The 12,099-nt window shown below is 41.9% G+C and overlaps 1 long non-coding RNA gene and 1 other non-coding gene across 2 annotated transcripts; both read right to left on the minus strand.

The window, feature by feature from the left end:
* Window positions 1-1,712: 1,712 nt before the first annotated feature.
* On the minus strand, window positions 1,713-1,817 carry TRNAL-CAA (transfer RNA leucine (anticodon CAA)). Its single transcript has 2 exons — window positions 1,780-1,817; window positions 1,713-1,758 (listed from the first exon to the last, which is right to left on the minus strand). It is a non-coding gene; the product is annotated as a tRNA-Leu (tRNA).
* Window positions 1,818-8,410: 6,593 nt separating this feature from the next.
* LOC109377313 (uncharacterized) lies at window positions 8,411-12,082 on the minus strand. Its single transcript, XR_002122853.1, has 2 exons — window positions 11,299-12,082; window positions 8,411-9,303 (listed from the first exon to the last, which is right to left on the minus strand). It is a non-coding gene; the product is annotated as an uncharacterized LOC109377313 (long non-coding RNA).
* Window positions 12,083-12,099: the final 17 nt, after the last annotated feature.

Here is a 12,099-nt window from a genome sequence, read left to right on the forward strand (position 1 = left end):
TGTCTTTTTCTAACTCTCCCAGTTCTCCAGAAGAAACTACAAATACTTCCAGAGTCTAAGGAGACACACTTGTCTGCTACCCTGAAAATTATTTTATGAGGACAGTGCATATACATGCATGTGTTATATTGCCCTGTACACTTATGTATTTAATAATATAATAGAAATCTTGTGAGAATTCATTTCCCCTCCTTAAGCTTTTATATTTCATTTCATATTTCACCTAGCCACAGTTAATTAAGGACTGCAGGGAGCTAAGCCTGTTTGGTAGTAGTTAAAACCATTTGGTTCCAGCCATCTGAATTCAGAATGTGGCTTCTCAAATGGAAAAATTGGATCTTGTCCATGATGAATGTTTCCTGAGAATTTTATTGTCAAATAAGCCAGCTTTCTTTTCACCACCTTTTAGTATAGGCAGGTGACTATTAGGAGAAAATTAATAATCAAATGAGTACAATCAGAAGTGGTTATAATAATGGAGAAATAATATGGTCATGCAGATATGAATGTTCAATAGCTGGCATTAAACACTTAACCTCAAGACACAAGATTTATATTTTTCTCCTGACATATAAAGAAATCTTGGAATGTGTTCCTGAGGCAGAACCAAAGTCATTTAACTGGAATATAAGCAACATAATGGCAGAAAATTATTTTATTATTGTTAAAATTTAGTTTACTTTTTTATTCTATCCTATCCCATCATATCATATCCTATCTCCTATTTTTACTGCCACAGTCCCAGGGTTGCATCCCCAGCACATAAGCACACATTAAATATTTACTAGATGAATGATATTAGAAATACCTTAAATGTTCACCGCCCTCCCCCTCCCCCGCCCCGCAAAAAAAAAAAGTGGATAAATGAAGTAGGATATCTATCCTGTGGAATGACTTGTGATATTTCCTTTGTAAGGAAGAGTTAAATGTTCCCATGGAAAGAATCTAAGATACATTAAGTGAAAAATTTGTCAGAGAACGATTGTGTTTGGTATGACCGCATTACTGTAAAAAGAAAATATTTCTGAATACATACATGCAAATGCAGATAAAATAGAACAGTAAGATATACAATAAAATATTGATGGTTACATTTGGAGGAGGAAGGGATAGCTTTCATATTTTGTCCTCAGTTTTGACTGAGGAGACGAAGCAAAAATTATCAGATGCCACCGTGAGTGTGAATATGCATAACTTACAAAGGAAATGTTTGAGAACTAGTTTCATGTTTTCCGAAAATAAGAAATGATGGCAGTGGATCGGCGTGGGATTTCTTTAGGGACGGCACTGCCAGGAGACAGAGGGCGTGGGGTCGGTGGGAAACCGCTACCGGAAACGCTCAGGGAGGGCCTGGGTCTGAGACAAAGTGGGCGGGCCAGATGGAGGGGCAGAGAGAGCACCAGACCATCGCCCCCTTTCTCCTTCAGCATCACAGGGGAGTCAAATACCCGGTCCCAATTCTCGCGGTTTCCAGATTATCTCGCGATGCCTCAGAGAAGTCACCCTCTAGTAATCTGCTTCTTATCTAGCGTCTTTGCCCCAAATCTCGCGGCTTTCCAAAAGATATCGCGATACTTCCGCTTTTAATCTTTTTGGTAACTGTGAGAAAAATTTAAGTCAATTTTTAACTCTATGGGTCGGTGAGTTATTTATCCGTATTGCTCCGATCAACATACATATTAGTTTTGGAAAATAAGGGGGAAAAACTGATGTGTCAGAAGTGGGATTCGAACCCACGCCTCCATTCGGAGACCAGAATCCCCAGTGAGGGAAGCAGAGCTTGAGTCTGGCGCCTTAGACCACTCGGCCATCCTGACACCCTCCTGCTCAGTGCAGATTTTTTTAGTAAAATAGATATTCAGGAGCAGTCGCTTTGTGACGCATGTTAAAGTGTTGATGTCAGGGTTGCTGGGCAACGGACCGGAATAGGAAAAGGCCACTTGTGGATTGAAAAAGAAGACTGCAAGAGCAGAAAAATGTTAATGAATAAAACTGGACACAGGTCTCTCGTGGGCCTTACAATTGTCATCCCTATCGCAAGAATGCAGTGCGAACACTTCCCTTATTTCGGGAAGGAAGGAAGAACATCAATCTGCCTAGGTCGTTTGGTCGGCTTTCCAGCCGCCAATCCTCACTGAAATTTTGAGCGTTAGCCTCGTCCTACGGTTTCTTTGTATTGAAAGAAAAAATTAAAAAGTTAACAAAACGACCCTGATTCTGAGGCATGGCCCTCTTATATCGCCTCTATTTAGGTTCCTTTTGTCCCCAGAACGGCCTTACCGCTATCTGAGAAGTTTCTTTTGGGCTTCGCAAGTGACATGGGGAAACAGCCTGGGAAAGTCGGTGCAGGACGAGACGTCTCCCGCAGGTGAGGGCGGGACGAAGCCAGTTCTGCCCCGAGGGGCTGACCTGTTCCCGGTCCAGAGAAATTTCCGGGGCAACAGGCTCGCTTCCTGACCTCCCTGGTTATTCTGAAATATCCCAGATTAAAAGTCTTTAATGGCATCCATTGCCAGGTCTGGGAAAACAATGACGGTTTTTAGAGGATATGGTGGGGCGAGAATAAAGGGAACGTGCCACATCTCTTTACCCAGCCTTTCCAGCTGTTCCTCATCTTTGCGCTAAGTAATCTGAGCGCTGGGTCTGGATGGTCCGAGGTCACATATTTTAATGGAGACTTGAAACTAAACAATCAGAAATGATTCCTCTAACTAGACTGAGAGCCCTTAGGGATCAGGTAAGCAGCGCTAAAATAAACTGTAGGCCCCACGCCTGCCCAGGACGGTGCCTGGCATACATGGTAGTAGCTCAATAAATATATGGACTCACTTGCTTCAACTGCTGTATTTTGGACCCTAAAGTTCAGAGTAGAAACATATAGATTTGGGAATTTTAAGTAGGCTTTGTCCCGATGGGCTAATTTTTGTATTTATTAACACACAAAGGTTTAACTTTTTCTCTCAGTAAAGGTTAGGTCTCTTTTCTGCTTATCTGAGAAATAGTTAATTTACTATGTTTTCTTTCATAAGCTGTAGTTCTACTGGAAGGAAGTTATTTCATAAGTGATTCCCAACACGGCAATAGTAACCTCTTCCAAAAAAATTTTTCCCCCTAATTGCAAAGTACTGCACATAACCCATATTGCGATGGTATTGAACACTGGATTATTTCTTATTTTTCATTTTCATGAGCAATATTCTAAAGAACATCCTTGTTTAGATAAATATTTTCAAATGCCCATTATTATTTCCTTAAATTTCCAGAAGTGGAATTGCTACATCAAAGTTTATCCAGTTTTAAAAGCTATTCATACATAATGTCCAACTGCTTCCCAAAAGAAATTGAAGCAATTTAGACGCTCCAAACCTGATCAACATAGAATACTATAAACAACAAAACAGATTAATGGGTAAAAATGGTAAGGCATTGTTATGGCTTTATTAGTGAGGTTCAACATTCATGTTAAAAGGATTTTTGTTTCTTCCTCCATAAATTACTTACCAAATGTTTACTGAGGTGTTCATCTTTCCTTATTGATTTGAAATTCATTATATGAAAGATAAACCTTTGTGATAGTTTCTATTTACCAAGAACCCAGGTATAAATTCCTTTTACTAACAAGAATCCCATTAAGTCCCTTAATCATTCAATTTCCATGTCATAGAAACTATAAGCTATAAAATTAAAATTTTTCCCATGTCAATCTTTAAAAACCAAAGTGTGCCACACATTTAGTGTCCTTGTAATAGTATCATGTTATACATTTACTTATATTCCTGGTCATTTTTTGTCCCATCCTTATTTCTTTCTTTCTTTATGCATGCTAAACTCCTGCTACCTCAATTTTGCTTTATGTTTTAAATGGCTTGAAGTTCTTTCTGGAATAAGATGAGATACGAGGTGTGATCAAACAATATGGTGAATATTTAAATTTAAAAAATTGTTACTGTAAAAGACATTGCCATTCATCCCCCTCAAAACACTCGCCCTCGCTTTGAACACACTTATCCCATCATTCTTGCCACTTTCTGAAGCAGTTTGGAAGTCCTCTTTTGTGTTTTTAGTTGTGCTGTGTGGCTGCCTCAATGTCCTGAATTGATTCAAAACATTTACCTTTCATGGTCATTCTGACTTTGGGGAAGAGCCAGAAGTTTCACGGTGCCAAATCTGGTGAATTAGGTGGATGAGGACACACTATAATGTTTTTATTGACAGAAATTGCCATACCAGAAGCCATGTGTGACACGGAGCCTTTCCGTTGTGATCACAAAATATGGTGAATGTTGCTGCCGAGTGCCATCCAATGGAAAGGCAGGGATCATCAATACAGGAGGCAGAACATCCAACATTTGTAACAGTGTGTGACAAGTATCGACTTGTTTGGTACAGGCAGTTGGGTGTGAGCTACGGTTGAGAGGTATGTTTTAAAGTGTGCTGTAAATCATCCTCCATTATGACAATGCTCCGTGTCACACAGCACTTGTGGTGTATAGCAATTTCTGTCACATAAAATCATGGTATGTCCTCATCCACCTTATTCACCAGATCTGGCACCGTGTGACTTCTGGCTCTTCCTCAAAGAGCCAGCGAGGGGGGAGTATTTTGAGGGGAATTAATGGCAATGTGTCTTATACTGTAATATTTTTTAATTTAAACATTCACTGTATTTTTTCATCACACCTCATATAACTAAATACGTAAATATTTTTACTATTTACTAGCAATATTTATTATATAGGAGGACTTGCCAGAGGTCATTCTACATTTTAATGGAAACATCTTCTACAAGAGAAATTTTGAAAAGCCCCTAAAATTATTTTTAACAGGGATGGGGGTGAAAATTGAGATGAGGCTACATTCAAATTGGTATTGACCATATACTGAAATTGTTGAAGTTGGGAGACAGTAGGGAGGGTTCACTGAATATTTTCTCCATTTTTGTGTTTGTTTAAAGGTTTCTATAGCAAAGAGTTCAATATGGTGTGGGGGTGGGGGGAGTCACCGAAAGCATGTTAATATTTTGATATATTTTAGTTTTTAATGTGTAGGTTGAAAAATATCTCTAAACTAAAAGAAGTTAATATCTTTTTTCTATTGCATTCTTCTGTGTATCACAAACCCCCAAAATGGGTATGGCAATTATATCCCATACAATTATCTAGATAAATTCTGTATGTGCTGTGAATGAGGAATCTTAGAAAAAGAGGAGTGTACCACAAAATGTTACTCTCAAATGCCCTGGTTACATTTCAAACTCCAAATGCAAAATTAAGCCAACAAACCAGATCTGAGAAATTTGTAACTAAGCTAAAAATAAAAGACCTTTCAAAGTGAGGCAACAAGCATTTCTTTGATATCAAAGAGAAGAGCTATTCTGGAAGGACTGATTCAGGCAGAAGCTCAAACAATGTTCCCATTAGGAGACAAAGGCAAAAGGTATTTATGAGAAAGGGAAGGGGAGCAATTACATCAATAGAAGAAAGGCATTTCCATCTTGCAGGAAAAGCTAATCCTAAACAATGTTAATTTTCAGTCCAGTAGTCATAGCTGCTTTCTTGTTATCTTTGCACAGTACAGCTCTTTGGGGTACAAGGTTGCGTTAGTCTCAGTGCAAAGGTTATTTGCCAGTTTTAACATTTCAAAGATTTGAGGCGTAAGACATGCAAGGCAGTTCCTCTGGGATGGCAGCTCCAACTCCATTTATTATTACTTTTTAACACTCTCCGAACAGAAAAAGGAAACGTAACTGGGCGTTACCTTCAAATTCAAGTACAGCAGATCCTCATAATGCCATTTCATTATGTTGATGAGATGCTATAGGGAACTTAACTCTTGTTTATGTCTTAAACCTATGGTTAAAACTGGCTTCCTTATACACCGTTTCTCTTACCTACAACCACTTTGTGAGGACTTACTGTATCATTCAGTTTGAAATCTAAGCTATTTCATTAACATCCTAGCAAAGCCAATGACCCCACAGCAATCTACACTAGTTTGGTTGGGCTTTCTCATTATTCTTCAGGCTTCACGTAGGAGGAATTTCTGTGTTAGAGGCGCAGGGGGTGATTTAATACATAAACAAGTAAAATTTATTGCAGGACTGAGACTGGCCTCTCAGGATCAAGAAAAAGGGCACTAACGAATAAATGTAGACGTATAATTTCAGCTTCCTCTCAGGCCCCTGTAGTCCATATTGTCTCCAGCAGTACAGTGTTTCATTCAAGCACAAATCATCTTTTGTTGCTCTCTACTTTTCATGTTATTTTTTTCTTTTAATTGACTTTAACTTTTCTACAAACAGAAGCCATGTTCTCTATTCTCCTCAGAAGTTAAGCTGGGGCATCAACACTGGTTAACTGTATCTTTGAGTTAGAACCAGTCTTTCATTTGTGAAGAGGCAACCCACCCACCATTGGTACACTAAGAGTTTTGTTTTTTATTTTGCTGGGAGGAAATGAGTACTTTGCATCTACACTCATTGGCTGGGATCATGGATAAATGAAGGCATTAACAAATGTCTGTTTACCACATTACAGCTATTTTGCTCTTCCATTTCATAGTGCCTTTACATGGTAGGCAGTTATCACATGTATTCTCTCACCTTCTCAGTTTCACAGCATGCAAGGCAGGGGCGGTGTTCAGTTTCCTTTTACTCTGAACTTGTCCCTGCTAGGTCTCATCTGCTCTTGGGGAAGATGCTCTTCTCTGCCTGTAGGGCCAGTATTAGGAAAAAACAAGAGCAGCTGGAGACACAATTTTCCTGGGGCAGCAAAAGAACTAAAGAAGGGAATTTTTGAAGTTTAATGCATAATTAACACCTTCAGAAGTTCTGAGGAAAGAACCCAGAGTGGCCAAAAGAATACTACTGGGCCTCATGTTTGCCTTAGGGGCCCAAATCCTGATTCAATGAATTCAAATGTTGCTTACCTTTCTGCAGATGCGTAAATTTAGAATCATTTACAGGTTCATTTAAATTCATCTAAAATGGCAGGGTTTTAAGAAATTAAACATTTAAATGCCTATGAACCCATCAAAAGAACCAGAAGATGACCAACACGATAACTTATGCCCTTCCCTTCCTCCCCCCCATCAGTAACCACAACCCTTCTGACCAAATAAAAAGGGTCTCGTAAGGTATGCAGTCACTCAGACTTTCAGTATTTTTAGTGAGAATCACTGTGTCTACATCCCCATTCACACTGGAAGTAGCTTTGTTGACTCCAACAAGGTTGCATATCCCTGCCCCAGCTGCTGCTAATAAAAATACAGGAAGACGCTGTTCTTGACACACTGGGGACAAAGTAGTCGCAGCATGTGACCCTTTGAGTTAGACTAGACACAGCTCCATCACTCCTGCCATGGCCAAGTCCATCCCAGGGGCACTTTTCTTGAACTGTTACAAGTAGGATGCCCTCTTTGTGGGCCCTAATTCTTCCTCTCTGCCCCAATGGACTAAATTAAGTCAAAGTGCAATGCAATTTTGATTAGTACTCTTCACCCCATTTCCCAGTTGCAGAACCTTAAGACTAGAGGGACTTACTGTTAAAGGTAGGTATCCCAAGTACCAGCACTCCAAGGCTCCTAGTCTCTATTCTGCCTTCCATGCAGAGAAGCATACCCATATATCTGGTAGGAACCCAATCCTACCAAGACCCAGAAAACAACAATGTAAACAACATCCATGCTCACTTTATTTTCACCCAAAGAGAGTAGAACCAAGAACCCACTTGGGAGCTTGCTCTGTGATCTGCCTCAGCCTTCTGACGCCAGGATGCCTTGTGATCCAATGTCATGGGGTGGAATTGCCCTTTGATGGTACACATTAGAAAGGTCAATCTCTCCATCCCCCAAAGAAGACAGAAGAGACAAGTCAATGAATCCCTAGAACACTGCCCCAGAATCCTTCCAGGGATGGTGTATGACACCATTGACTCACAAATGTGATTGGGAGGGGATCCAGGAACAATGGATGGTGTTGTCCAAATTATCCTGGATGGTGTGCATCCAGCACCAGGATACACTTTTCATTAGAATGAAGTGAGCAAAGCCCTCAGAAAAGATATAGGCAAAGAACAAATTGATTAGAACATTATATCATAACAGAGGTGGGGCCATTTCCCACCATTATTGTAAAATAATTGTTAACGAATCAACACACACACAGGCCTCTTTTGTGGAGTTAATACAACTACGGCAGATTGTGAACCAGGGATAGAGGAATTACTCCCAGAAGGAAAAGCTGGGATAAAGGGAGCCATGCTGACAGGGCCTTGTAGTTCTTCCACTTCAGGTCCTCAGAAAGGAGCGCTAGTCCAGAAATGATAGCAAATACCTGCGATCACTGTGGGGCTCAACCAGAGGAAGCCAGGCTGAGCCAAGGTATTAAGTATCTTGAATGACCTTCCAAATCCAAAGATTATCCATATTCTTTATTTCTTCCAGTAAATGTACAAAACCAAAAAATGTGATACACTACAGGTGGACATCTGGTTTTTATTTCTGAACAATCTTGATGCTTCTCATACATCTCACAATTTTCACAGGAAGGGAGAGGATGACAGAGAACACGGACGCCCTGTCTTCCACTGCAGGGGCATGGAGAGTGGTAAGGATATCCAGCAGTGATGGACAGGAAGTGGCAAGGCAACAAGATGCCTTATGCCTGGGGTAAGACTGTGGCCAACAGCCACTCTGGCCTGTGTTCACCTCAAGGGGAGGTCTCCATGGAATGACCATGATTCCCAACGTGGCCAGAAAACCCATCGATCCCACTCATGGGGCAGATGATCAGAGGAGCTGCGCTCTTCCCTCCCGAATAACTCAGACTGAAGTAGGGCCGGACAGGCCCACAGAAGGTAGCATGAGAGAAAGTAAAGGTGTGACACCTCTCTGTCACATTGTAGAAGGAGACCTCGCCAGCATCATAGTCCAAGAAAATCCCCACCCGCTGCAGAGGGGTCCGCAGGGGGAGGGCCGTCATTGGGGAGGTAAGAGCCCAGTATTCTTTCCCATACCACAAGGACACTGCCCAGAATCCATTCTGGGGGGCCGAGGTTACTCCACCTTTTCTGCACACCGAGTCTTCGCAGACACCTATGGTCCACTTGGCTTTATCTCCCACCTCTACCTCCCAATAATGTCTCCCAGCGATGAAGCATGGAGAGCCCAAGACACAGGGAAACAGATTGAACCGCTCAGGGTTGTCAGGCAGGTCCTGCTGGAGGTAACTGTACCGCACTTGCCGCAGGTTATCGGAGAGGATCAGGCTGGGGTAGGCCGTGTCCGGGTCCAGAGTCACATCCACTGCAGAGACAGAGGGAAAGGGGGGAGTCAGCTGAGGGCAGGGAGCCCGCTCCAGAACACTCAGCTTTTGTCCTACCTGCCTAAGAGTATAAGAGCTCTTCACTGTAGGCTGCAATCATCTTATGAATATGTCCTGAATTTAACATTCAAAAGAATGACTACTTGGATTAGCTGGTGACCTTTTTTTATATCAGAAACACTGAGACTTTTTACCTCCATTCCCTGTCTTACATCTTATGCCACAATATCCATTATAAACTGAATTTCCCAAATAAATTCAGTCTTGAAATTGTGGATAAGGGACTGGGAACCTGAAACAATTTGCCCACCTTTCAATTCACTCTTTTATAGCCTCCATTCCATGAGATCTTCATTCAGCACATCCAAACCCTGTTCATCTTCTAATGCCCAATGCACGACCCACATCTTCCTCAGAAGTTGTTGTTAACCAGCCCATGCCATTTACACTTTCCCTCTCTTAAATCTAAAGCTGTGTATTGCCCACACCACATGCTCTGGTATATGGCATTACAGCCTTTTGTAATCACGTGGGTCTTTTCTGCTTTAAAAGCGCTAATATATATTCTCTCGTTTTCTCTTCACATTTTGTTCAGGAGGAAGATTCCCAAACATTATCCCTCCAAACAAAAGCTCAGGTGGGCTACATGAATCCCATAAGTTCATGACAGGCAACTGGGAGAAGTGACCAAGAGCCCCAGATGGTCAGTTCTTGGTTCAACAATCTGTCCACAACAGTCACCCATCACTTTCACATGTCATAGATACACCTCACACCTCCAATCAGACACTCAATTCCAAAGGTCAGTGTCTTATGCTCTTTTGTTCCCTCTACAGTATCCTGCACAGTGTTAGACAGTGTAGGACATAAACAAGGCATTCAATTAATACTTGTTGAAAGAATTAAATATGGATCACAGCCAGTGAACACCAATGAACGATCTGCTATGTGTAGAGACCCTCCCTTCATGAAGAGCCCACACAACAGAACATGGCATGTGACTATGAAAAGGACACACCTCAGATGTATTTCTGGGAACAGATTTGCCCAGTGTCTCTGAACCTTAGGTATAGGTGATAGTCAAGAAGAGGGGGAGTGGGCTGGCCGAGTGGCGCGATGGTTAGAACTGGCTTGGGACACCAGAAGGCCCCGGTTGGGATCCCACGTATGAGGGCCAGTGACACTGCCCTCTACAGCTAAGATGCTGAACAACAGCTCGACCTGGAGCTGGGATGCCGTGAGCTGAGGCGACGGAGTAGGCTGCAGCCCCTGTGGCAGTGGGTTGCCATGGGCTACCGTGTGTAACTAGCAGCCAGCGTGAGCGGCCAGCAGCCGCCGTGAGTTGCCGTCCAGAAGCCAGCGACTGATCTGCCTCATCTGGGAAGAGCGCAATGATGGTGCCAACTTGGGCCAGTGAAGCAACGTCCTCCACAATGAGACTGAAGAACAAAAAGACAGCAACTTGTCTGTTCCCCTTTTCCCAATTCCCCAATAAAAATCTTTAAAAAAAAAAAAAGGGGGGGAGTTTTGACTCTTGTCCCAGGGCACAGAGATGGGATGACACAAGATTCCTAGACTCTCCCTAGCACTCAGAATGAGTGGAACTCAGTCAGTCTTTTTGGAAGGATGGTTGCTTTTCCCAAACCGCATGTTGCCTCAAGGCTGGGCAGTGTACTAGTGTACTAACAGTATTCTACTTGTTGGGAACTGCAGTTTCTGCTCTATAATTCTTCACAGCATCTGAGCTTGACTTCCTATTTCAAAGGTCCATGGCTTTAGCTCTGAAGCATTTTAGGAGGCAAAATACTGTAAACACATAGAAACAAGCAATGGGTTTTTTTAATGGTTGTTATCATTTTTACACATGTAACCTAAAGGATCCAAAATTAGGCAATTTCTAAAATCATTCACAGTAGTGGTTAGGTTCACAAGGATTCTTACTCCTTTCCCTGTATGGATTTTGGCCTATCACCTACCTGAGTATAATTGAGCCTCTCTTAATTCTGAAAGAACAAAAGAGAAAAGAAGTTATGGAAGTCATATAAGTATTTTCAGGAAAGTCCAACTGAGAGATCTTTGGTCAGAATCATCATAAAGCAGCGGTCTCCATTAGAAACCCCAGGACCCCTGTTGTCAGTCACGCACTGATGTCTTCTTCATATAATACATGACTCCATCATCCAGCGAAGAGCTTTAAGGGAAGAGGGACTGGGAACTTTGGGTAGAAGAAAAACCACATGCCTGACATTGGTAGCCTATTGGGTCAAAGCAAGCCAAGATCAAGGATTCCACCCTCCAGTGTGCAAGCTGGCTCTGCAAGGGGAAATATGGTTCTAAGTCCACATCACACACAACTCTTGGCTTTCCTAAGCCACCTCTGTTCAAGGGGCTGGGTGGTTTGACTGACGCCCACTACCACACTGGAGCAAACAAGACCATTCACTTAAAAGACACTTTAGAGATGACAAAGCATTTACGCAGGTATGTTCACAGTAAGCCTTTTAAGTGGCAGGGGAAGAGTAGAAGTAAATGAGAGCCAGATTAAGGAAGGTCATGTCTGAATTAATGGCTTCTGGCATTATCCACTGTATTAAGTGGAATTTCTCCCTATTTGTTTTGCTTATGCACATGTGAGTGCTCCCTGAATCTATGTTGGTAGATATCCACAAAGTATGTATCTGAAAAGATACACTGCAAATAGGGATTCAGCATACAGTAACACAGGAAATTATCAAAGATTATGGGGAATTGTAATTTGCAATAAATAAGGGATTACC

Source organism: Hipposideros armiger, unplaced genomic scaffold (assembly GCF_001890085.2).
Source record: "Hipposideros armiger isolate ML-2016 unplaced genomic scaffold, ASM189008v1 scaffold_1362, whole genome shotgun sequence".
NCBI classification, from domain to species: Eukaryota; Metazoa; Chordata; class Mammalia; order Chiroptera; family Hipposideridae; genus Hipposideros; species Hipposideros armiger.